The sequence below is a fragment of the Schistocerca serialis genome, chromosome 11, assembly GCF_023864345.2.
Source record: "Schistocerca serialis cubense isolate TAMUIC-IGC-003099 chromosome 11, iqSchSeri2.2, whole genome shotgun sequence".
In the NCBI taxonomy this organism is placed as follows: domain Eukaryota; kingdom Metazoa; phylum Arthropoda; class Insecta; order Orthoptera; family Acrididae; genus Schistocerca; species Schistocerca serialis.
The window spans coordinates 3232395-3258633 of NC_064648.1; positions in this window are offsets into that span (position 1 = coordinate 3232395).

Genomic DNA, 26239 nt, shown 5'->3' on the forward strand with positions numbered 1-26239 from the left:
GAGGACGATGTATTGAATCTCGACGCAATTTGAGTGTTCCATCGGCTTTAGGAGGCCCTGAACGTTATAATTAACGATCATTTTTGCGTCGGATTCGAAAATCTAGACTCACAGGAGAACGACCATAAGGTGCCCGAGGCAGCAATAGACCCTTGGAGACAAGTCGGCTGGAGGACGATGTATTGAATCTCGACGCAATTTGAGTGTCCCATCGTCATTAGAAGGCCCTGAACGTTATAATTAACTATCATATTTGCGTCGGATTCGATAATCTAAACTCACAGGAGAACGACCATAAGGTGCCCGAGGCAGCAATAGACCCTTGGAGACAAGTCGGCTGGAGGACGATGTATTGGATCGCGACGCAATTTGAGTCTTCTATCGTCATTAGGAGGCGCTGAACGTTACAATTTACTATCATTTTTGCGTCGGATTCGAAAATCTAGACTCACAGCAGAAGGATCATATTGTGCCCGAGACAGCAATATCCCCTTGGAGACAAGTCGGCTGGAGGACGAAGTATTGAATCTCGACGCAATTTGAGTGTCCCATCGTAATTAGAAGGCCCTGAACGTTATAATTAACTATCATTTTTGCGTCGGATTCGATAATCTAAACTCACAGGAGAACGACCATAAGGTGCCCGAGGCAGCAATAGACCCTTGGAGACAAGTCGGCTGGAGGACGATGTATTGGATCGCGACGCAATTTGAGTCTTCTATCGTCATTAGGAGGCGCTGAACGTTACAATTCACTATCATTTTTGCGTCGGATTCGAAAATCTAGACTCACAGGAGAAGGATCAAATTGTGCCCGAGACAGCAATATCCCCTTGGAGACAAGTCGGCTGGAGGACGATGTATTGAATCTCGATGCAATTTGAGTGTCCCATCGTCATTAGAAGGCCCTGAACGTTACAATTAACTATCATTTTTGCGTCGGATTCGAAAATCTAGACTCACAGGAGAACGACCATAAGGTGCCCGAGGCAGCAATAGACCCTTGGAGACAAGTCGGCTGGAGGACGATGTATTGGATCGCGACGCAATTTGAGTCTTCTATCGTCATTAGGAGGCGCTGAACGTTACAATTCACTATCATTTTTGCGTCGGATTCGAAAATCTAGACTCACAGGAGAAGGATCAAATTGTGCCCGAGACAGCAATATCCCCTTGGAGACAAGTCGGCTGGAGGACGATGTATTGAATCTCGATGCAATTTGAGTGTCCCATCGTCATTAGAAGGCCCTGAACGTTACAATTAACTATCATTTTTGCGTCGGATTCGAAAATCTAGACTCACAGGAGAACGACCATAAGGTGCCCGAGGCAGCAATAGACCCTTGGAGACAAGTCGGCTGGAGGACGATGTATTGGATCGCGACGCAATTTGAGTCTTCTATCGTCATTAGGAGGCACTGAACGTTACAATTCACTATCATTTTTGCGTCGGATTCGAAAATCTATACTCACAGGAGAAGGTCCATGTGGTGCCCGAGGCAGCGATATCCCCTTGGAGACAAGTAGGCTGGAGGCCGATGTATTGAATCTCGACGCAATTTGAGTGTTCCATCGTCATTAGAAGGCCCTGAACGTTACAATTAACTATCATTTTTGCGTCGGATTCGAAAATCTAGACTCACAGGAGAACGACCATAAGGTGCCCGAGGCAGCAATAGACCCTTGGAGACAAGTCGGCTGGAGGACGATGTATTGAATCTCGACGCAATTTGAGTGTCCCATCGTCATTAGAAGGCCCTGAACGTTATAATTAACTATCATTTTTGCGTCGGATTCGATAATCTAAACTCACAGGAGAACGACCATAAGGTGCCCGAGGCAGCAATAGACCCTTGGAGACAAGTCGGCTGGAGGACGATGTATTGGATCGCGACGCAATTTGAGTCTTCTATCGTCATTAGGAGGCGCTGAACGTTACTATTCACTATCATTTTTGCGTCGGATTCGAAAATCTAGACTCACAGGAGAACGACCATAAGGTGCCCGAGGCAGCAATAGACCCTTGGAGACAAGTCGGCTGGAGGACGATGTATTGGATCGCGACGCAATTTGAGTGTTCCTTCGGCACTAGGAGGTCCTGAACGTTATAATTAACTATCATTTTTGCGTCGGATTCGAAAATCTAGACTCACAGGAGAACGACCATAAGGTGCCCGAGGCAGTAATACACCCTTGGAGACAAGTCGGCTGGAGGACGATGTATTGGATCGCGACGCAATTTGAGTCTTCTATCGTCATTAGGAGGCGCTGAACGTTACAATTCAATATCATTTTTGCGTCGGATTCGAAAATCTAGACTCACAGGAGAAGGATCATATTGTGCCCGAGACAGCAATATCCCCTTGGAGACAAGTCGGCTGGAGGACGATGTATTGGATCGCGACGCAATTTGAGTGTTCCATCGTCATTACAAGGCCCTGAGCGTTACAATTAACTATCATTTTTGCGTCGGATTCGATAATCTAAACTCACAGGAGAACGACCATAAGGTGCCCGAGGCAGCAATAGACCCTTGGAGACAAGTCGGCTGGAGGACGATGTATTGAATCTCGACGCAATTTGAGTGTTCCATCGGCTTTAGGAGGCCCTGAACGTTATAATTAACGATCATTTTTGCGTCGGATTCGAAAATCTAGACTCACAGGAGAACGACCATAAGGTGCCCGAGGCAGCAATAGACCCTTGGAGACAAGTCGGCTGGAGGACGATGTATTGAATCTCGACGCAATTTGAGTGTCCCATCGTCATTAGAAGGCCCTGAACGTTATAATTAACTATCATATTTGCGTCGGATTCGATAATCTAAACTCACAGGAGAACGACCATAAGGTGCCCGAGGCAGCAATAGACCCTTGGAGACAAGTCGGCTGGAGGACGATGTATTGGATCGCGACGCAATTTGAGTCTTCTATCGTCATTAGGAGGCGCTGAACGTTACAATTTACTATCATTTTTGCGTCGGATTCGAAAATCTAGACTCACAGCAGAAGGATCATATTGTGCCCGAGACAGCAATATCCCCTTGGAGACAAGTCGGCTGGAGGACGAAGTATTGAATCTCGACGCAATTTGAGTGTCCCATCGTAATTAGAAGGCCCTGAACGTTATAATTAACTATCATTTTTGCGTCGGATTCGATAATCTAAACTCACAGGAGAACGACCATAAGGTGCCCGAGGCAGCAATAGACCCTTGGAGACAAGTCGGCTGGAGGACGATGTATTGGATCGCGACGCAATTTGAGTCTTCTATCGTCATTAGGAGGCGCTGAACGTTACAATTCACTATCATTTTTGCGTCGGATTCGAAAATCTAGACTCACAGGAGAAGGATCAAATTGTGCCCGAGACAGCAATATCCCCTTGGAGACAAGTCGGCTGGAGGACGATGTATTGAATCTCGATGCAATTTGAGTGTCCCATCGTCATTAGAAGGCCCTGAACGTTACAATTAACTATCATTTTTGCGTCGGATTCGAAAATCTAGACTCACAGGAGAACGACCATAAGGTGCCCGAGGCAGCAATAGACCCTTGGAGACAAGTCGGCTGGAGGACGATGTATTGGATCGCGACGCAATTTGAGTCTTCTATCGTCATTAGGAGGCGCTGAACGTTACAATTCACTATCATTTTTGCGTCGGATTCGAAAATCTAGACTCACAGGAGAAGGATCAAATTGTGCCCGAGACAGCAATATCCCCTTGGAGACAAGTCGGCTGGAGGACGATGTATTGAATCTCGATGCAATTTGAGTGTCCCATCGTCATTAGAAGGCCCTGAACGTTACAATTAACTATCATTTTTGCGTCGGATTCGAAAATCTAGACTCACAGGAGAACGACCATAAGGTGCCCGAGGCAGCAATAGACCCTTGGAGACAAGTCGGCTGGAGGACGATGTATTGGATCGCGACGCAATTTGAGTCTTCTATCGTCATTAGGAGGCACTGAACGTTACAATTCACTATCATTTTTGCGTCGGATTCGAAAATCTATACTCACAGGAGAAGGACCATGTGGTGCCCGAGGCAGCGATATCCCCTTGGAGACAAGTAGGCTGGAGGCCGATGTATTGAATCTCGACGCAATTTGAGTGTTCCATCGTCATTAGAAGGCCCTGAACGTTACAATTAACTATCATTTTTGCGTCGGATTCGAAAATCTAGACTCACAGGACAACGACCATAAGGTGCCCGAGGCAGCAATAGACCCTTGGAGACAAGTCGGCTGGAGGCCGATGTATTGAATCTCGACGCAATTTGAGTGTTGCATCGTCATTAGAAGGCGCTGAACGTTACAATTCACTATCATTTTTGCGTCGGATTCGAAAATCTAGACTCACAGGAGAAGGATCATATTGTGCCCGAGACAGCAATATCCCCTTGGAGACAAGTCGGCGGGAGGACGATGTATTGAATCTCGACGCAATTTGAGTGTCCCATCGTCATTAGAAGGCCCTGAACGTTACAATTAACTATCATTTTTGCGTCGGATTCGATAATCTAAACTCACAGGAGAACGACCATAAGGTGCCAGAGGCAGCAATAGACCCTTGGAGACAAGTCGGCTGGAGGCCGATGTATTGAATCTCGACGCAATTTGAGTCTTCTATCGTCATTAGGAGGCGCTGAACGTTACAATTCACTATCATTTTTGCGTCGGATTCGTAAATCTGGACTCACAGGAGAAGGACCATGTGGTGCCCGAGGCAGAGATATCCCCTTGGAGACAAGTAGGCTGGAGGCCGATGTATTGAATCTCGACGCAATTTGAGTGTTCCATCGTCATTAGGAGGCGCTGAACGTTACAATTCACTATCATTTTTGCGTCGGATTCGAAAATCTAGACTCACAGGACAACGACCATAAGGTGCCCGAGGCAGCAATAGACCCTTGGAGACAAGTCGGCTGGAGGCCGATGTATTGGATCGCGACGCAATTTGAGTCTTCTATCGTCATTAGGAGGCGCTGAACGTTACAATTCACTATCATTTTTGCGTCGGATTCGTAAATCTAGACTCACAGGAGAAGGATCATATTGTGCCCGAGACAGCAATAGACCCTTGGAGACAAGTCGGCTGGAGGACGATGTATTGGATCGCGACGCAATTTGAGTCTTCTATCGTCATTAGGAGGCGCTGAACGTTACAATTAACTATCATTTTTGCGTCGGATTCGAAAATCTAGACTCACAGGAGAAGGATCATATTGTGCCCGAGACAGCAATATCGCCTTGGAGACAAGTCGGCTGGAGGACGATGTATTGAATCTCGACGCAATTTGAGTGTCCCATCGTCATTACAAGGCCCTGAACGTTACAATTAACTATCATTTTTGCGTCGGATTCGAAAATCTAGACTCACAGGAGAAGGATCATAAAGTGTCCGAGGCAGCATTAGATCCTTGGAGACAAGTCGGCTGGAGGACGATGTATTGTATCTCGACGCAATTTGAATGTTCCATCGTCATTACAAGGCCCTGAACGTTACAATTAACTATCATTTTTGCGTCGGATTCGAAAATCTAGACTCACAGGAGAACGACCATAAGGTGCCCAAGGCAGCAATAGACCCTTGGAGACAAGTCGGCTGGAGGCCGATGTATTGAATCTCGACGCAATTTGAGTGTTCCATCGTCATTACAAGGCCCTGAACGTTACAATTAACTATCATGTTTGCGTCGGATTCGAAAATCTAGACTCACAGGAGAACGACCATAAGGTGCCCGAGGCAGCAATAGATCCTTGGAGACAAGTCGGCTGGAGGACGATGTATTGGATCGCGACGCAATTTGAGTCTTCTATCGTCATTAGGAGGCGCTGAACGTTACAATTCACTATCATTTTTGCGTCGGATTCGAAAATCTAGACTCACAGGAGAAGGATCATATTGTGCCCGAGACAGCAATATCCCCTTGGAGACAAGTCGGCTGGAGGACGATGTATTGAATCTCGACGCAATTTGAGTGTCCCATCGTCATTAGAAGGCCCTGAACGTTACAATTAACTATCATTTTTGCGTCGGATTCGAAAATCTAGACTCACAGGAGAAGGATCATATTGTGCCCGAGACAGCAATATCCCCTTGCAGACAAGTCGGCTGGAGGACGATGTATTGAATCTCGACGCAATTTGAGTGGCCCATCGTCATTAGAAGGCCCTGAACGTTACAATTAACTATCATTTTTGCGTCGGATTCGATAATCTAAACTCACAGGAGAACGACCATAAGGTGCCCGAGGCAGCAATAGACCCTTGGAGACAAGTCGGCTGGAGGCCGATGTATTCAATCTCGACACAATTTGAGTGTTCCATCGTCATTAGGAGGCGCTGAACGTTACAATTCACTAACATTTTTGCGTCGGATTCGAAAATCTAGACTCACAGGACAACGACCATAAGGTGCCCGAGGCAGCAATAGACCCTTGGAGACAAGTCGGCTGGAGGACGATGTATTGGATCGCGACGCAATTTGAGTCTTCTATCGTCATTAGGAGGCGCTGAACGTTACAATTCACTATCATTTTTGCGTCGGATTCGAAAATCTAGACTCACAGGAGAAGGATCATATTGTGCCCGAGACAGCAATAGACCCTTGGAGACAAGTCGGCTGGAGGACGATGTATTGGATCGCGACGCAATTTGAGTCTTCTATCGTCATTAGGAGGCGCTGAACGTTACAATTAACTATCATTTTTGCGTCGGATTCGAAAATCTAGTCTCACAGGAGAAGGATCATATTGTGCCCGAGACAGCAATATCGCCTTGGAGACATGTCGGCTGGAGGACGATGTATTGAATCTCGACGCAATTTGGGTGTCCCATCGTCATTACAAGGCCCTGAACGTTACAATTAACTATCATTTTTGCGTCGGATTCGAAAATCTAGACTCACAGGAGAAGGATCATAAAGTGCCCGAGGCAGCATTAGATCCTTGGAGACAAGTCGGCTGGAGGACGATGTATTGTATCTCGACGCAATTAGAGTGTTCCATCGTCATTACAAGGCCCTGAACGTTACAATTAACTATCATTTTTGCGTCGGATTCGAAAATCTAGACTCACAGGAGAACGACCATAAGGTGCCCGAGGCAGCAATAGACCCTTATAGACAAGTCGGCTGGAGGCCGATGTATTGAATCTCGACGCAATTTGAGTGTTCCATCGTCATTACAAGGCCCTGAACGTTACAATTAACTATCATTTTTGCGTCGGATTCGAAAATCTAGACTCACAGGAGAACGACCATAAGGTGCCCGAGGCAGCAATAGACCCTTGGAGACAAGTCGACTGGAGGACGATGTATTGGATCGCGACGCAATTTGAGTGTTCCATCGTCATTACAAGGCCCTGAACGTTACAATTAACTATCATTTTTGCGTCGGATTCGATAATCTAAACTCACAGGAGAACGACCATAAGGTGCCCGAGGCAGCAATAGACCCTTGGAGACAAGTCGGCTGGAGGCCGATGTATTGATTCTCGACGCAATTTGAGTGATCCATCGGCATTAGGAGGCCCTGAACGTTATAATTAACGATCATTTTTGCGTCGGATTCGAAAATCTAGACTCACAGGAGAACGACCATAAGGTGCCCGAGGCAGCAATAGACCCTTGGAGACAAGTCGGCTGGAGGACGATGTATTGAATCTCGACGCAATTTGAGTGTCCCATCGTCATTAGAAGGCCCTGAACGTTATAATTAACTATCATTTTTGCGTCGGATTCGATAATCTAAACTCACAGGAGAACGACCATAAGGTGCCCGAGGCAGCAATAGACCCTTGGAGACAAGTCGGCTGGAGGACGATGTATTGGATCGCGACGCAATTTGAGTCTTCTATCGTCATTAGGAGGCGCTGAACGTTACAATTCACTATCATTTTTGCGTCGGATTCGAAAATCGAGACTCACAGGAGAACGACCATAAGATGCCCGAGGCAGCAATAGACCCTTGGAGACAAGTCGGCTGGAGGACGATGTATTGGATCGCGACGCAATTTGAGTGTTCCATCGGCACTAGGAGGCCCTGAACGTTATAATTAACTATCATTTTTGCGTCGGATTCGAAAATCTAGACTCACAGGAGAACGACCATAAGGTGCCCGAGGCAGCAATAGACCCTTGGAGACAAGTCGGCTGGAGGACGATGTATTGGATCGCGACGCAATTTGAGTCTTCTATCGTCATTAGGAGGCGCTGAACGTTACAATTCACTATCATTTTTGTGTCGGATTCGAAAATCTAGACTCACAGGAGAAGGATCATATTGTGCCCGAGACAGCAATATCCCCTTGGAGACAAGTCGGCTGGAGGACGATGTATTGAATCTCGACGCAATTTGAGTGTCCCATCGTCATTAGAAGGCCCTGAACGTTACAATTAACTATCATTTTTGCGTCGGATTCGAAAATCTAGACTCACAGGAGAACGACCATAAGGTGCCCGAGGCAGCAATAGACCCTTGGAGACAAGTCGGCTGGAGGACGATGTATTGGATCGCGACGCAATTTGAGTCTCCTATCGTCATTAGGAGGCGCTGAACGTTACAATTCACTATCATTTTTGCGTCGGATTCGAAAATCTATACTCACAGGAGAAGGACCATGTGGTGCCCGAGGCAGCGATATCACCTTGGAGACAAGTAGGCTGGTGGCCGATGTATTGAATCTCGACGCAATTTGAGTCTTCTATCGTCATTAGGAGGCGCTGAACGTTACAATTCACTATCATTTTTGCGTCGGATTCGAAAATCTAGACTCACAGGAGAAGGACCATGTTGGTGCCCGAGGCAGCGATATCCCCTTGGAGATAAGTAGGCTGGAGGCCGATGTATTGAATCTCGACGCAATTTGAGTGTTCCATCGTCATTAGGAGGCGCTGAACGTTACAATTCACTATCATTTTTGCGTCGGATTCGAAAATCTAGACTCACAGGACAACGACCATAAGGTGCCCGAGGCAGCAATAGACCCTTGGAGACAAGTCGGCTGGAGGCCGATGTATTGGATCGCGACGCAATTTGAGTCTTCTATCGTCATTAGGAGGCGCTGAACGTTATAATTAACTATCATTTTTGCGTCGGATTCGAAAATCTAGACTCACAGGAGAAGGATCATATTGTGCCCGAGACAGCAATAGACCCTTGGAGACAAGTCGGCTGGAGGACGATGTATTGGATCGCGACGCAATTTGAGTCTTCTATCGTCATTAGGAGGCGCTGAACGTTACAATTAACTATCATTTTTGCGTCGGATTCGAAAATCTAGACTCACAGCAGAAGGATCATATTGTGCCCGAGACAGCAATATCCCCTTGGAGACAAGTCGGCTGGAGGACGATGTATTGAATCTCGACGCAATTTGAGTGTCCCATCGTCATTAGAAGGCCCTGAACGTTACAATTAACTATCATTTTTGCGTCGGATTCGAAAATCTAGACTCACAGGACAACGACCATAAAGTGCCCGAGGCAGCATTAGATCCTTGGAGACAAGTCGGCTGGAGGACGATGTATTGTATCTCGACGCAATTTGAGTGTTCCATCGTCATTACAAGGCCCTGAACGTTACAATTAACTATCATTTTTGCGTCGGATTCGAAAATCTAGACTCACAGGAGAACGACCATAAGGTGCCCGAGGCAGCAATAGACCCTTGGAGACAAGTCGGCTGGAGGCCGATGTATTGAATCTCGACGCAATTTGAGTGTTCCATCGGCATTAGAAGGCCCTGAACGTTACAATTAACTATCATTTTTGCGTCGGGTTCGAAAATCTAGACTCACAGGAGAACGACCATAAGGTGCCCGAGGCAGCAATAGACCCTTGGAGACAAGTCGGCTGGAGGACGATGTATTGGATCGCGACGCAATTTGAGTCTTCTATCGTCATTAGGAGGCGCTGAACGTTACAATTCACTATCATTTTTGCGTCGGATTCGAAAATCTAGACTCACAGGAGAAGGATCATATTGTGCCCGAGACAGCAATATCCCCTTGGAGACAAGTCGGCTGGAGGACGATGTATTGAATCTCGACGCAATTTGAGTGTTCCATCGGCATTAGAAGGCCCTGAACGTTACAATTAACTATCATTTTTGCGTCGGATACGAAAATCGACTCACAGGAGAAGTTCATACGGTGCTCGAGACAGCAATATACCCCTTGGAGACAAATCGGCTGGAGGACGATGTATTGAATCTCGACGCAATTTGAGTCTTCTGTCGTCATTAGGAGGCGCTGAACGTTACAATTAACTATCATTTTTGCGTCGGATTCGAAAATCTAGACTCACAGGAGAAGGATCATAAAGTGCCCGAGGCAGCATTAGATCCTTGGAGACAAGTCGGCTGGAGGCCGATGTATTGAATCTCGACGCAATTTGAGTCTTCTATCGTCATTAGGAGGCGCTGAACGTTACAATTCACTATCATTTTTGCGTCGGATTCGAAAATCTAGACTCACAGGAGAAGGACCATGTGGTGCCCGAGGCAGCGATATCCCATTGGAGACAAGTAGGCTGGAGGCCGATGTATTGAATCTCGACGCAATTTGAGTGTTCCATCGTCATTAGGAGGCGCTGAACGTTACAATTCACTATCATTTTTGCGTCGGATTCGAAAATATAGACTCACAGGACAACGACCATAAGGTGCCCGAGGCAGCAATAGACCCTTGGAGACAATTCGGCTGGAGGCCGATGTATTGGATCGCGACGCAATTTGAGTCTTCTATCGTCATTAGGAGGCGCTGAACGTTACAATTAACTATCATTTTTGCGTCGGATTCGAAAATCTAGACTCACAGGACGACGACCATAAGGTGCCCGAGGCAGCAATAGACCCTTGGAGACAAGTCGGCTGGAGGCCGATGTATTGAATTTCGACGCAATTTGAGTGTTCCATCGGCATTAGAAGGCCCTGAACGTTACAATTAACTATCATTTTTGCGTCGGGTTCGAAAATCTAGACTCACAGGAGAACGACCATAAGGTGCCCGAGGCAGCAATAGACCCTTGGAGACAAGTCGGCTGGAGGACGATGTATTGGATCGCGACGCAATTTGAGTCTTCTATCGTCATTAGGAGGCGCTGAACGTTACAATTCACTATCATTTTTGCGTCGGATTCGAAAATCTAGACTCACAGGAGAAGGATCATATTGTGCCCGAGACAGCAATATCCCCTTGGAGACAAGTCGGCTGGAGGACGATGTATTGAATCTCGACGCAATTTGAGTCTTCTGTCGTCATTAGGAGGCGCTGAACGTTACAATTAACTATCATTTTTGCGTCGGATTCGAAAATCTAGACTCACAGGAGAAGGATCATATTGTGCCCGAGACAGCAATATCCCCTTGGAGACAAGTCGGCTGGAGGACGATGTATTGAATCTCGACGCAATTTGAGTGTCCCATCGTCATTAGAAGGCCCTGAACGTTACAATTAACTATCATTTTTGCGTCGGATTCGAAAATCTAGACTCACAGGAGAAGGATCATAAGGTGCCCGAGGCAGCATTAGATCCTTGGAGACAAGTTGGCTGGAGGACGATGTATTGCATCTCGACGCAATTTGAGTGTTCCATCGTCATTACAAGGCCCTGAACGTTACAATTAACTATCATTTTTGCGTCGGATTCGAAAATCTAGACTCACAGGAGAACGACCATAAGGTGCCCGAGGCAGCAATAGACCCTTGGAGACAAGTCGGCTGGAGGCCTATGTATTGAATCTCGACGCAATTTGAGTGTTCCATCGTCATTACAAGGCCCTGAACGTTACAATTAACTATCATGTTTGCGTCGGATTCGAAAATCTAGACTCACAGGAGAACGACCATAAGGTGCCCGAGGCAGCAATAGATCCTTGGAGACAAGTCGGCTGGAGGACGATGTATTGGATCGCGACGCAATTTGAGTCTTCTATCGTCATTAGGAGGCGCTGAACGTTACAATTCACTATCATTTTTGCGTCGGATTCGAAAATCTAGACTCACAGGAGAAGGATCATATTGTGCCCGAGACAGCAATATCCCCTTGGAGACAAGTCGGCTGGAGGACGATGTATTGAATCTCGACGCAATTTGAGTGTCCCATCGTCATTAGAAGGCCCTGAACGTTACAATTAACTATCATTTTTGCGTCGGATTCGAAAATCTAGACTCACAGGAGAAGGATCATATTGTGCCCGAGACAGCAATATCCCCTTGCAGACAAGTCGGCTGGAGGACGATGTATTGAATCTCGACGCAATTTGAGTGGCCCATCGTCATTAGAAGGCCCTGAACGTTACAATTAACTATCATTTTTGCGTCGGATTCGATAATCTAAACTCACAGGAGAACGACCATAAGGTGCCCGAGGCAGCAATAGACCCTTGGAGACAAGTCGGCTGGAGGCCGATGTATTCAATCTCGACACAATTTGAGTGTTCCATCGTCATTAGGAGGCGCTGAACGTTACAATTCACTAACATTTTTGCGTCGGATTCGAAAATCTAGACTCACAGGACAACGACCATAAGGTGCCCGAGGCAGCAATAGACCCTTGGAGACAAGTCGGCTGGAGGACGATGTATTGGATCGCGACGCAATTTGAGTCTTCTATCGTCATTAGGAGGCGCTGAACGTTACAATTCACTATCATTTTTGCGTCGGATTCGAAAATCTAGACTCACAGGAGAAGGATCATATTGTGCCCGAGACAGCAATAGACCCTTGGAGACAAGTCGGCTGGAGGACGATGTATTGGATCGCGACGCAATTTGAGTCTTCTATCGTCATTAGGAGGCGCTGAACGTTACAATTAACTATCATTTTTGCGTCGGATTCGAAAATCTAGTCTCACAGGAGAAGGATCATATTGTGCCCGAGACAGCAATATCGCCTTGGAGACATGTCGGCTGGAGGACGATGTATTGAATCTCGACGCAATTTGGGTGTCCCATCGTCATTACAAGGCCCTGAACGTTACAATTAACTATCATTTTTGCGTCGGATTCGAAAATCTAGACTCACAGGAGAAGGATCATAAAGTGCCCGAGGCAGCATTAGATCCTTGGAGACAAGTCGGCTGGAGGACGATGTATTGTATCTCGACGCAATTAGAGTGTTCCATCGTCATTACAAGGCCCTGAACGTTACAATTAACTATCATTTTTGCGTCGGATTCGAAAATCTAGACTCACAGGAGAACGACCATAAGGTGCCCGAGGCAGCAATAGACCCTTATAGACAAGTCGGCTGGAGGCCGATGTATTGAATCTCGACGCAATTTGAGTGTTCCATCGTCATTACAAGGCCCTGAACGTTACAATTAACTATCATTTTTGCGTCGGATTCGAAAATCTAGACTCACAGGAGAACGACCATAAGGTGCCCGAGGCAGCAATAGACCCTTGGAGACAAGTCGACTGGAGGACGATGTATTGGATCGCGACGCAATTTGAGTGTTCCATCGTCATTACAAGGCCCTGAACGTTACAATTAACTATCATTTTTGCGTCGGATTCGATAATCTAAACTCACAGGAGAACGACCATAAGGTGCCCGAGGCAGCAATAGACCCTTGGAGACAAGTCGGCTGGAGGGCGATGTATTGATTCTCGACGCAATTTGAGTGATCCATCGGCATTAGGAGGCCCTGAACGTTATAATTAACGATCATTTTTGCGTCGGATTCGAAAATCTAGACTCACAGGAGAACGACCATAAGGTGCCCGAGGCAGCAATAGACCCTTGGAGACAAGTCGGCTGGAGGACGATGTATTGAATCTCGACGCAATTTGAGTGTCCCATCGTCATTAGAAGGCCCTGAACGTTATAATTAACTATCATTTTTGCGTCGGATTCGATAATCTAAACTCACAGGAGAACGACCATAAGGTGCCCGAGGCAGCAATAGACCCTTGGAGACAAGTCGGCTGGAGGACGATGTATTGGATCGCGACGCAATTTGAGTCTTCTATCGTCATTAGGAGGCGCTGAACGTTACAATTCACTATCATTTTTGCGTCGGATTCGAAAATCGAGACTCACAGGAGAACGACCATAAGATGCCCGAGGCAGCAATAGACCCTTGGAGACAAGTCGGCTGGAGGACGATGTATTGGATCGCGACGCAATTTGAGTGTTCCATCGGCACTAGGAGGCCCTGAACGTTATAATTAACTATCATTTTTGCGTCGGATTCGAAAATCTAGACTCACAGGAGAACGACCATAAGGTGCCCGAGGCAGCAATAGACCCTTGGAGACAAGTCGGCTGGAGGACGATGTATTGGATCGCGACGCAATTTGAGTCTTCTATCGTCATTAGGAGGCGCTGAACGTTACAATTCACTATCATTTTTGTGTCGGATTCGAAAATCTAGACTCACAGGAGAAGGATCATATTGTGCCCGAGACAGCAATATCCCCTTGGAGACAAGTCGGCTGGAGGACGATGTATTGAATCTCGACGCAATTTGAGTGTCCCATCGTCATTAGAAGGCCCTGAACGTTACAATTAACTATCATTTTTGCGTCGGATTCGAAAATCTAGACTCACAGGAGAACGACCATAAGGTGCCCGAGGCAGCAATAGACCCTTGGAGACAAGTCGGCTGGAGGACGATGTATTGGATCGCGACGCAATTTGAGTCTCCTATCGTCATTAGGAGGCGCTGAACGTTACAATTCACTATCATTTTTGCGTCGGATTCGAAAATCTATACTCACAGGAGAAGGACCATGTGGTGCCCGAGGCAGCGATATCACCTTGGAGACAAGTAGGCTGGTGGCCGATGTATTGAATCTCGACGCAATTTGAGTCTTCTATCGTCATTAGGAGGCGCTGAACGTTACAATTCACTATCATTTTTGCGTCGGATTCGAAAATCTAGACTCACAGGAGAAGGACCATGTTGGTGCCCGAGGCAGCGATATCCCCTTGGAGATAAGTAGGCTGGAGGCCGATGTATTGAATCTCGACGCAATTTGAGTGTTCCATCGTCATTAGGAGGCGCTGAACGTTACAATTCACTATCATTTTTGCGTCGGATTCGAAAATCTAGACTCACAGGACAACGACCATAAGGTGCCCGAGGCAGCAATAGACCCTTGGAGACAAGTCGGCTGGAGGCCGATGTATTGGATCGCGACGCAATTTGAGTCTTCTATCGTCATTAGGAGGCGCTGAACGTTATAATTAACTATCATTTTTGCGTCGGATTCGAAAATCTAGACTCACAGGAGAAGGATCATATTGTGCCCGAGACAGCAATAGACCCTTGGAGACAAGTCGGCTGGAGGACGATGTATTGGATCGCGACGCAATTTGAGTCTTCTATCGTCATTAGGAGGCGCTGAACGTTACAATTAACTATCATTTTTGCGTCGGATTCGAAAATCTAGACTCACAGCAGAAGGATCATATTGTGCCCGAGACAGCAATATCCCCTTGGAGACAAGTCGGCTGGAGGACGATGTATTGAATCTCGACGCAATTTGAGTGTCCCATCGTCATTAGAAGGCCCTGAACGTTACAATTAACTATCATTTTTGCGTCGGATTCGAAAATCTAGACTCACAGGACAACGACCATAAAGTGCCCGAGGCAGCATTAGATCCTTGGAGACAAGTCGGCTGGAGGACGATGTATTGTATCTCGACGCAATTTGAGTGTTCCATCGTCATTACAAGGCCCTGAACGTTACAATTAACTATCATTTTTGCGTCGGATTCGAAAATCTAGACTCACAGGAGAACGACCATAAGGTGCCCGAGGCAGCAATAGACCCTTGGAGACAAGTCGGCTGGAGGCCGATGTATTGAATCTCGACGCAATTTGAGTGTTCCATCGGCATTAGAAGGCCCTGAACGTTACAATTAACTATCATTTTTGCGTCGGGTTCGAAAATCTAGACTCACAGGAGAACGACCATAAGGTGCCCGAGGCAGCAATAGACCCTTGGAGACAAGTCGGCTGGAGGACGATGTATTGGATCGCGACGCAATTTGAGTCTTCTATCGTCATTAGGAGGCGCTGAACGTTACAATTCACTATCATTTTTGCGTCGGATTCGAAAATCTAGACTCACAGGAGAAGGATCATATTGTGCCCGAGACAGCAATATCCCCTTGGAGACAAGTCGGCTGGAGGACGATGTATTGAATCTCGACGCAATTTGAGTGTTCCATCGGCATTAGAAGGCCCTGAACGTTACAATTAACTATCATTTTTGCGTCGGATACGAAAATCGACTCACAGGAGAAGTTCATACGGTGCTCGAGACAGCAATATACCCCTTGGAGACAAATCGGCTGGAGGACGATGTATTGAATCTCGACGCAATTTGAGTCTTCTGTCGTCATTAGGAGGCGCTGAACGTTACAATTAACTATCATTTTTGCGTCGGATTCGAAAATCTAGACTCACAGGAGAAGGATCATAAAGTGCCCGAGGCAGCATTAGATCCTTGGAGACAAGTCGGCTGGAGGCCGATGTATTGAATCTCGACGCAATTTGAGTCTTCTATCGTCATTAGGAGGCGCTGAACGTTACAATTCACTATCATTTTTGCGTCGGATTCGAAAATCTAGACTCACAGGAGAAGGACCATGTGGTGCCCGAGGCAGCGATATCCCATTGGAGACAAGTAGGCTGGAGGCCGATGTATTGAATCTCGACGCAATTTGAGTGTTCCATCGTCATTAGGAGGCGCTGAACGTTACAATTCACTATCATTTTTGCGTCGGATTCGAAAATATAGACTCACAGGACAACGACCATAAGGTGCCCGAGGCAGCAATAGACCCTTGGAGACAATTCGGCTGGAGGCCGATGTATTGGATCGCGACGCAATTTGAGTCTTCTATCGTCATTAGGAGGCGCTGAACGTTACAATTAACTATCATTTTTGCGTCGGATTCGAAAATCTAGACTCACAGGACGACGACCATAAGGTGCCCGAGGCAGCAATAGACCCTTGGAGACAAGTCGGCTGGAGGCCGATGTATTGAATTTCGACGCAATTTGAGTGTTCCATCGGCATTAGAAGGCCCTGAACGTTACAATTAACTATCATTTTTGCGTCGGGTTCGAAAATCTAGACTCACAGGAGAACGACCATAAGGTGCCCGAGGCAGCAATAGACCCTTGGAGACAAGTCGGCTGGAGGACGATGTATTGGATCGCGACGCAATTTGAGTCTTCTATCGTCATTAGGAGGCGCTGAACGTTACAATTCACTATCATTTTTGCGTCGGATTCGAAAATCTAGACTCACAGGAGAAGGATCATATTGTGCCCGAGACAGCAATATCCCCTTGGAGACAAGTCGGCTGGAGGACGATGTATTGAATCTCGACGCAATTTGAGTCTTCTGTCGTCATTAGGAGGCGCTGAACGTTACAATTAACTATCATTTTTGCGTCGGATTCGAAAATCTAGACTCACAGGAGAAGGATCATATTGTGCCCGAGACAGCAATATCCCCTTGGAGACAAGTCGGCTGGAGGACGATGTATTGAATCTCGACGCAATTTGAGTGTCCCATCGTCATTAGAAGGCCCTGAACGTTACAATTAACTATCATTTTTGCGTCGGATTCGAAAATCTAGACTCACAGGAGAAGGATCATAAGGTGCCCGAGGCAGCATTAGATCCTTGGAGACAAGTTGGCTGGAGGACGATGTATTGCATCTCGACGCAATTTGAGTGTTCCATCGTCATTACAAGGCCCTGAACGTTACAATTAACTATCATTTTTGCGTCGGATTCGAAAATCTAGACTCACAGGAGAACGACCATAAGGTGCCCGAGGCAGCAATAGACCCTTGGAGACAAGTCGGCTGGAGGCCGATGTATTGAATGTCGACGCAATTTGAGTGTTCCATCGTCATTACAAGGCCCTGAACGTTACAATTAACTATCATTTTTGCGTCGGATTCGAAAATCTAGACTCACAGGAGAACGACCATAAGGTGCCCGAGGCAGCAATAGACCCTTGGAGACAAGTCGGCTGGAGGACGATGTATTGGATCGCGACGCAATTTGAGTCTTCTATTGTCATTAGGAGGCGCTGAACGTTACAATTCACTATCATTTTTGCGTCGGATTGGAAAATCTAGACTCACAGGAGAAGGATCATATTGTGCCCGAGACAGCAATAGACCCTTGGAGACAAGTCGGCTGGAGGACGATGTATTGGATCGCGACGCAATTTGAGTGTTCCATCGTCATTACAAGGCCCTGAACGTTACAATTAACTATCATTTTTGCGTCGGATTCGAAAATCTAGACTCACAGGAGAACGACCATAAGGTGCCCGAGGCAGCAATAGACCCTTGGAGACAAGTCGGCTGGAGGACGATGTATTGAATCTCGACGCAATTTGAGTGTCCCATCGTCATTAGAAGGCCCTGAACGTTACAATTAACTATCATTTTTGCGTCGGATTCGATAATCTAAACTCACAGGAGAACGACCATAAGGTGCCCGAGGCAGCAATAGACCCTTGGAGACAAGTCGGCTGGAGGCCGATGTATTGGATCGCGACGCAATTTGAGTCTTCTATCGTCATTAGGAGGCGCTGAACGTTACAATTCACTATCATTTTTGCGTCGGATTCGATAATCTAAACTCACAGGAGAAGGATCATATTGTGCCCGAGACAGTAATATCCCCTTGGAGACAAGTCGGCTGGAGGACGATGTATTGGATTGCGACGCAATTTGAGTCTTCTATCGTCATTAGGAGGCGCTGAACGTTACAATTCACTATCATTTTTGCGTCGGATTCGAAAATCTAGACTCACAGGAGAAGGATCATATTGTGCCCGAGACAGCAATATCCCCTTGGAGACAAGTCGGCTGGACGACGATAAATTGAATCTCGACGCAATTTGAGTGTCCCATCGTCATTAGAAGGCCCTGAACGTTACAATTAACTATCATTTTTGCGTCGGATTCGATAATCTAGACTCACAGGAGAAGGATCATAAAGTGCCCGAGGCAGCATTAGATCCTTGGAGACAAGTCGGCTGGAGGACGATGTATTGTATCTCGACGCAATTTGAGTGTTCCATCGTCATTACAAGGCCCTGAACGTTACAATTAACTATCATTTTTGCGTCGGATTCGAAAATCTAGACTCACAGGAGAACGACCATAAGGTGCCCGAGGCAGCAATAGACCCTTGGAGACAAGTCGGCTGGAGGCCGATGTATTGAATCTCGACGCAATTTGAGTGTTCCATCGTCATTACAAGGCCCTGAACGTTACAATTAACTATCATTTTTCCGTCGGATTCGAAAATCTAAACTCACAGGAGAACGACCATAAGGTGCCCGAGGCAGCAGTAGACCCTTGGAGACAATTCGGCTGGAGGACGATGTATTGGATCGCGACGCAATTTGAGTCTTCTATCGTCATTAGGAGGCGCTCAACGTTACAATTCACTATCATTTTTGCGTCGGATTCGAAAATCTAGACTCACAGGAGAAGGATCATATTGTGCCCGAGACAGCAATATCCCCTTGGAGACAAGTCGGCTGGAGGACGATGTATTGAATCTCGACGCAATTTGAGTGTTCCATCGGCATTAGAAGGCCCTGAACGTTACAATTAACTATCATTTTTGCGTCGGATTCGAAAATCTAGACTCACAGGAGAACGACCATAAGGTGCCCGAGGCAGCAATAGACCCTTGGAGACAAGTCGGCTGGAGGACGATGTATTGGATCGCGACGCAATTTGAGTCTTCTATCGTCATTAGGAGGCGCTGAACGTTACAATTCACTATCATTTTTGCGTCGGATTCGAAAATCTAGACTCACAGGAGAAGGATCATATTGTGCCCGAGACAGCAATATCCCCTTGGAGACAAGTCGGCTGGAGGACGATGTATTGAATCTCGACGCAATTTGAGTGTCCCATCGTCATTAGAAGGCCCTGAACGTTACAATTAACTATCATTTTTGCGTCGGATTCGAAAATCTAGACTCACAGGAGAACGACCATAAGGTGCTCGAGGCAGCAATAGACCCTTGGAGACAAGTCGGCTGGAGGCCGATGTATTGAATCTCGACGCAATTTGAGCGTTCCATCGGCATTAGAAGGCCCTGAACGTTACAATTAACTATCATTTTTGCGTCGGATTCGAAAGTCTAGACTCACAGGAGAAGGACCATGTGGTGCCCGAGGCAGCGATATCCCCTTGGAGACAAGTAGGCTGGAGGCCGATGTATTGAATCTCGACGCAATTTGAGTCTTCTATCGTCATTAGGAGGCGCTGAACGTTACAATTCACTATCATTTTTGCGTCGGATTCGAAAATCTAGACTCACAGGAGAAGGATCATATTGTGCCCGAGACAGCAATATCCCCTTGGAGTCAAGTCGGCTGGAGGACGATGTATTGAATCTCGACGCAATTTGAGTGTCCCATCGTCATTAGAAGGCCCTGAACGTTACAATTAACTATCATTTTTGCGTCGGATTCGATAATCTAAACTCACAGGAGAACGACCATAACGTGCCCGAGGCAGCAATAGACCCTTGGAGACAAGTCGGCTGGAGGACGATGTATTGGATCGCGACGCAATTTGAGTGTTCCATCGTCATTAGGAGGCGCTGAACGTTACAATTCACTATCATTTTTGCGTCGGATTCGAAAATCTAGACTCACAGGAGAAGGATCATATTGTGCCCGAGAAAGCAATAGACCCTTGGAGACAAGTCGGCTGGAGGACGATGTATTGGATCGCGACGCAATTTGAGTGTTCCATCGTCATTACAAGGCCCTGAACGTTACAATTAACTATCATTTTTGCGTCGGATTCGATAATCTAAACTCACAGGAGAACGACCATAAGGTGCCCGAGGCAGCAATAGACCCTTGGAGACAAGTCGGCTGGAGGACGATGTATTGGATCGCGACGCAATTTGAGTCTTCTATCGTCATTAGGAGGCGCTGAACGTTACAATTCACTATCATTTTTGCGTCGGATTCGATAATCTAAACTCACAGGAGAAGGATCATATTGTGCCCGAGACAGCAATATCCCCTTGGAGACAAGTCGGCTGGAGGACGATGTATTGGATCGCGACGCAATTTGAGTCTTCTATCGTCATTAGGAGGCGCTGAACGTTACAATTAAATATGATTTTTGCGTCGGATTCGAAAATCTAGACTCACAGGAGAACGACCATAAGGTGCCCGAGGCAGCAATAGACCCTTGGAGACAAGTCGGCTGGAGGCCGATGTATTGAATCTCGACGCAATTTGAGTGTCCGATCGTCATTAGAAGGCCCTGAACGTTACAATTAACTATCATTTTTGCGTCGGATTCGATAATCTAGACTCACAGGAGAAGGATCATAAAGTGCCCGAGGCAGCATTAGATCCTTGGAGACAAGTCGGCTGGAGGACGATGTATTGAATCTCGACGCAATTTGAGTGTCCGATCGTCATTAGAAGGCCCTGAACGCTACAATTAACTATCATTTTTGCGTCGGATTCGATAATCTAGACTCACAGGAGAAGGATCATAAAGTGCCCGAGGCAGCATTAGATCCTTGGAGACAAGTCGGCTGGAGGACGATGTATTGAATCTCGACGCAATTTGAGTGTCCCATCGTCATTAGAAGGCCCTGAACGTTACAATTAACTATCATTTTTGCGTCGGATTCGATAATCTAAACTCACAGGAGAACGACCATAAGGTGCCCGAGGCAGCAATAGACCCTTGGAGACAAGTCGGCTGGAGGACGATGTATTGGATCGCGACGCAAAATGAGTGTTCCATCGTCATTACAAGGCCCTGAACCTTACAATTAACTATCAGTTTCGCGTCGGATTCGAAAATCTGCTCACAGGAGAAGTTCATACGGTGCTCGAGACAGCAATATACCCCTTGGAGACAAGTCGGCTGGAGGACGATGTATTGAATCTCGACGCAATTTGAGTGTTCCATCGGCATTAGGAGGCCCTGAACGTTATAGTTAACGATCATTTTTGCGTCGGATTCGATAATCTAAACTCACAGGAGAACGACCATAAGGTGCCCGAGGCAGCAATAGACCCTTGGAGACATGTCGGCTGGAGGACGATGTATTGAATCTCGACGCAATTTGAGTGTTCCATCGTCATTACAAGGCCCTGAACGTTACAATTAACTATCATTTTTGCGTCGGATTCGAAAATCTAGACTCACAGGAGAACGACCATAAGGTGCCCGAGGCAGCAATAGACCCTTGGAGACAAGTCGGCTGGAGGACGATGTATTGAATCTCGACGCAATTTGAGTGTTCCATCGTCATTACAAGGCCCTGAACGTTACAACTAACTATCATTTTTGCGTCGGATTCGAAAATCTAGACTCACAGGAGAACGACCATAAGGTGCCCGAGGCAGCAATAGACCCTTGGAGACAAGTCGGCTGGAGGACGATGTATTGGATCGCGACGCAATTTGAGTCTTCTATCGTCATTAGGAGGCGCTGAACGTTACAATTCACTATCATTTTTGCGTCGGATTCGAAAATCTAGACTCACAGGAGAACGACCATAAGGTGCCCGAGGCAGCAATAGACCCTTGGAGACAAGTCGGCTGGAGGACGATGTATTGGATCGCGACGCAATTTGAGTCTTCTATCGTCATTAGGAGGCGCTGAACGTTACAATTCACTATCATTTTTGCGTCGGATTCGAAAATCTAGACTCACAGGAGAAGGATCATATTGTGCCCGAGAAAGCAATAGACCCTTGGAGACAAGTCGGCTGGAGGACGATGTATTGGATCGCGACGCAATTTGAGTCTTCTATCGTCATTAGGAGGCGCTGAACGTTACAATTCACTATCATTTTTGCGTCGGATTCGAAAATCTAGACTCACAGAAGAAGGATCATATTGTGCCCGAGACAGCAATATCCCCTTGGAGACAAGTCGGCTGGAGGACGATGTATTGAATCTCACCGCAATTTGAGTGTCCCATCGTCATTAGAAGGCCCTGAACGTTACAATTAACTATCATTTTTGCGTCGGATTCGATAATCTAAACTCACAGGAGAACGACCATAAGGTGCCCGAGGCAGCAATAGACCCTTGGAGACAAGTCGGCTGGAGGACGATGTATTGGATCGCGACGCAATTTGAGTGTTCCATCGTCATTAGGAGGCGCTGAACGTTACAATTCACTATCATTTTTGCGTCGGATTCGAAAATCTAGACTCACAGGAGAAGGATCATATTGTGCCCGAGAAAGCAATAGACCCTTGGAGACAAGTCGGCTGGAGGACGATGTATTGGATCGCGACGCAATTTGAGTGTTCCATCGTCATTACAAGGCCCTGAACGTTACAATTAACTATCATTTTTGCGTCGGATTCGATAATCTAAACTCACAGGAGAACGACCATAAGGTGCCCGAGGCAGCAATAGACCCTTGGAGACAAGTCGGCTGGAGGACGATGTATTGGATCGCGACGCAATTTGAGTCTTCTATCGTCATTAGGAGGCGCTGAACGTTACAATTCACTATCATTTTTGCGTCGGATTCGATAATCTAAACTCACAGGAGAAGGCTCATATTGTGCCCGAGACAGCAATATCCCCTTGGAGACAAGTCGGCTGGAGGACGATGTATTGGATCGCGACGCAATTTGAGTCTTCTATCGTCATTAGGAGGCGCTGAACGTTACAATTCACTATCATTTTTGCGTCGGATTCGAAAATCTAGACTCACAGGAGAAGGATCATATTGTGCCCGAGACAGCAATATCCCCTTGGAGACAAGTCGGCTGGAGGACGATGTATTGAATCTCGACGCAATTTGAGTGTCCGATCGTCATTAGAAGGCCCTGAACGTTACAATTAACTATCATTTTTGCGTCGGATTCGATAATCTAGACTCACAGGAGAAGGATCATAAAGTGCCCGAGGCAGCATTAGATCCTTGGAGACAAGTCGGCTGGAGGACGATGTATTGAATCTCGACGCAATTTGAGTGTCCCATCGTCATTAGAAGGCCCTGAACGTTACAATTAACTATCATTTTTGCGTCGGATTCGATAATCTAAACTCACAGGAGAACGACCATAAGGTGCCCGAGGCAGCAATAGACCCTTGGAGACAAGTCGGCTGGAGGACGATGTATTGGATCGCGACGCAAAATGAGTGTCCCATCGTCATTACAAGGCCCTGAACCTTACAATTAACTATCAGTTTCGCGTCGGATTCGAAAATCAGGAGAAGTTCATACGGTGCTCGAGACAGCAATATACCCCTTGGAGACAAGTCGGCTGGAGGACGATGTATTGAATCTTGACGCAATTTGAGTGTTCCATCGGCATTAGGAGGCCCTGAACGTTATAATTAACGATCATTTTTGCGTCGGATTCGATAATCTAAACTCACAGGAGAACGACCATAAGGTGCCCGAGGCAGCAATAGACCCTTGGAGACAAGTCGGCTGGAGGACGATGTATTGAATCTCGACGCAAGTTGAGTGTTCCATCGTCATTACAAGGCCCTGAACGTTACAATTAACTATCATTTTTGCGTCGGATTCGAAAATCTAGACTCACAGGAGAACGACCATAAGGTGCCCGAGGCAGCAATAGACCCTTGGAGACATGTCGGCTGGAGGACGATGTATTGAATCTCGACGCAATTTGAGTGTTCCATCGTCATTACAAGGCCCTGAACGTTACAATTAACTATCATTTTTGCGTCGGATTCGAAAATCTAGACTCACAGGAGAACGACCATAAGGTGCCCGAGGCAGCAATAGACCCTTGGAGACAAGTCGGCTGGAGGACGATGAATTGGATTGCGACGCAATTTGAGTCTTCTATCGTCATTAGGAGGCGCTGAACGTTACAATTCACTATCATTTTTGCGTCGGATTCGAAAATCTAGACTCACAGGAGAAGGATCATATTGTGCCCGAGACAGCAATATCCCCTTGGAGACAAGTCGGCTGGAGGACGATGTATTGAATCTCGACGCAATTTGAGTGTCCCATCGTCATTAGAAGGCCCTGAACGTTACAATTAACTATCATTTTTGCGTCGGATTCGATAATCTAAACTCACAGGAGAATGACCATAAGGTGCCCGAGGCAGCAATAGACCCTTGGAGACAAGTCGGCTGGAGGACGATGTATTGGATCGCGACGCAATTTGAGTGTTCCATCGTCATTAGAAGGCCCTGAACGTTACAATTAACTATCATTTTTGCGTCGGATTCGAAAATCTAGACTCACAGGAGAACGACCATAAGGTGCCCGAGGCAGCAATAGACCCTTGGAGACAAGTCGGCTGGAGGCCGATGTATTGAATCTCGACGCAATTTGAGCGTTCCATCGGCATTAGAAGGCCCTGAACGTTACAATTAACTATCATTTTTGCGTCGGATTCGAAAGTCTAGACTCACAGGAGAAGGACCATGTGGTGCCCGAGGCAGCGATATCCCCTTGGAGACAAGTAGGCTGGAGGCCGATGTATTGAATTTCGACGCAATTTGAGTCTTCTATCGTCATTAGGAGGCGCTGAACGTTACAATTCACTATCATTTTTGCGTCGGATTCGAAAATCTAGACTCACAGGAGAACGACCATAAGGTGCCCGAGGCAGCAATAGACCCTTGGAGACAAGTCGGCTGGAGGACGATGTATTGGATCGCGACGCAATTTGAGTCTTCTATCGTCATTAGGAGGCGCTGAACGTTACAATTCACTATCATTTTTGCGTCGGATTCGAAAATCTAGACTCACAGGAGAACGACCATAAGGTGCCCGAGGCAGCAATAGACCCTTGGAGACAAGTCGGCTGGAGGACGATGTATTGGATCGCGACGCAATTTGAGTCTTCTATCGTCATTAGGAGGCGCTGAACGTTACAATTCACTATCATTTTTGCGTCGGATTCGAAAATCTAGACTCACAGGAGAAGGATCATATTGTGCCCGAGAAAGCAATAGACCCTTGGAGACAAGTCGGCTGGAGGACGATGTATTGGATCGCGACGCAATTTGAGTCTTCTATCGTCATTAGGAGGCGCTGAACGTTACAATTCACTATCATTTTTGCGTCGGATTCGAAAATCTAGACTCACAGGAGAAGGATCATATTGTGCCCGAGACAGCAATATCCCCTTGGAGACAAGTCGGCTGGAGGACGATGTATTGAATCTCACCGCAATTTGAGTGTCCCATCGTCATTAGAAGGCCCTGAACGTTACAATT